The sequence below is a fragment of the Chrysochloris asiatica genome, unplaced genomic scaffold (assembly GCF_000296735.1).
Source record: "Chrysochloris asiatica unplaced genomic scaffold, ChrAsi1.0 scaffold00024, whole genome shotgun sequence".
Classification (NCBI taxonomy): domain Eukaryota; kingdom Metazoa; phylum Chordata; class Mammalia; order Afrosoricida; family Chrysochloridae; genus Chrysochloris; species Chrysochloris asiatica.
Genome location: NW_006408542.1, coordinates 21,791,212 through 21,793,600, shown reverse-complemented (window position 1 = coordinate 21,793,600; position 2,389 = coordinate 21,791,212).

Genomic DNA, 2,389 nt, shown 5'->3' with positions numbered 1-2,389 from the left:
AAAAAAACAAAAGCAAAAGCAAAAAAAAAAAGTACAGCTGTTGGACCCGAGAGGAGAAAACCCTGGAGGGATCCTGCCAGTCTAGAAGTTCACAAGGTGTGGGAGGGATGTAACAGCTGAGTTCTTGGTCTTACATGGAGTTTCTTATGCCCTATGTGTTATCTATGTTCAGGGCACTCAGTCCGGAAGTAGTTTGTGAAAGCCCTTGATGGAGATGGTTTCACTGTCTGTTAGGATCACAGGGCAGCTGGTTCAGGGTGACTGGTTAAATGCTGGTCTGGAGCCAAGCCTGCCTGAATCCAGGCACCAAAGTGGCATAGCTAGCCCCCACCTCACATTGGCATGGTTCCCAAATGATTCTGTACTCCTGGACAGCAGGATTTGTGCTGGGGGTGCATATAGATGGGAATTGGCCACACCTCTGGTCACCAGAGAAAAAGAGGGAATCACTACTTTCCCAGCACTTGCATGAAATTGCTCTGCCAGGCCAACTTCTGTTGTCAGAGTTGCTCACAAGATGGTTGCATCTTCTCTGGCCAGCCATTTCACCTGTCAGTCTCTCACCGTCTTTGCTCAGCTTCTTCTTCCAGCTAGCACTCAATCCACTTCTCTAACCTTTCCTCTGAAGTTCAGGGTTCCAGAATTTTCATCTGTATTTGTTTCATTTGGTCTCTCACATCTTTGTTGTAGTGTGTCTGCCTAGGGTCCGTGTACTGTGTCTGCCTCATCCACCATCTTGCTGGAAGTCCACCTAACGTATTTCTTACATTCCAGGTATCAATTATAAATGGTCATTTGCAACTGTTTCTTCTCATTTTGAGTCGTACTCCTTCAGCAAACAAAGGTCCCCAAAGCTTTGTTCCATCTAAGTCTTTAAAGGCGACTTTTGGGATCTATCCTGTTTGGGGTTCTTCTTCTCCAATCATACTTTGAGTGCCTTCCAGCATGAAGATCTCATCTTCTGTTACAATATCCAACAATGTTCCACTGCTTCTCATAACATTTTCACTGCTCATATTTTTAAGAAGCAGATTGTCAGGTCCTTTCTCCTAGTCTGTCTTAATATAGAAGCTCCACTCAAACCTGTTTGCCAGGGTGATCTTGCTACTATTTGAAATACCAGTGACATAACCTCTAACACCATAGGAACATGCAAGAATTAGCACTAATGACTGCCAATTTAATAACAGGCTTTTTCTACAAACAATATTTTTAAATCCAGTCAATGTCCCTATAAGACTGGTTGTTATTATTACCATTTTAAATGAGAGAAAACAGAGGTAATAAGGATTAGGAGTTTGACCCTATGAGATGCACCGCAACAAACTACTCTTCATTATAAGCTATCAACACAGTTTTCCTACTCCAGTTATCTAACCAAGGGTTTTTATTAAAATGACTCTTGGGTCTGCCCTTATAAAAGCAGTTCAGTAAACTTCTAGGACTTTAATGGGGAGATCACTTAATGAAACCCTTTGAAGTTGCCAACACTTCTCAGGTATATTTGTAGTGAGCCAATGAGTTGCTTTTTAACTTGTTGGAACAAAGTGCCCATCTTTGATGTTGGGCTCTGAATCCTAGCCTGCATTTTTACCTGGGGCAGTGCTTTTAGGTCAATGAACCACTACCTAAAAAGAGGAGCCATGTGTGTGCTGTCCTCACTATCATCATCCCTCTTTTTGAATCTTCTTTTGTTCTTTTACCTGATCTTTGCTCCATCACTTCTGAGGTGTTGAGATATGGTGGAGAGGACCACCAAGCCTCTCCACCTAGAATCAAGTATGCAAAAAAGAGGATAAAGGGGTTGGGCACAGCAACAAGAACCAGAAACATCACAGTATCCTTCTATTTCACTTTACATCAGCTGGGCCCAAACCCTGCTCTCTTTCATGTCCTTAGATATATGTAAACCAGATCTTGAAGGGCCCAAACTTTACTTAATCCAATCAATTTTCCATCTACCACTTCTGTCACTAATGCAGGCAGTACCAAGTCTGTTCCAATGTGATCTAGGCTTATCCCCTAAGTGCTTCCACTCCTCTTCCCTAGTTGAGATAGTCTCACTCTCTGCCTATTTACACTAGTCCAAAATGTCTACTATGTCTGCCACAGTGAGCTAACCTGATTGGCCAAGTCATGTAAATATGCTAAAAGATTTAGAGTTGTTGTTGTTGTTACATGCCTTTGAGTCAGTTCCAACACTTAGCAATCCTGATTAGGGTTTTCTAGGAGTAGCTGATGAACTTGAACTGCTGACTTTGTGGTTCAAACTGACTTTGAAGTCTAGAACATTAACTTACAGCACCACACCAGGACTCCAAAAGACTTAGAGTGAACATTCTCAAATAAAATACATCTTTCTTCAAGACTGTTCTTGTTAAGTGTCATC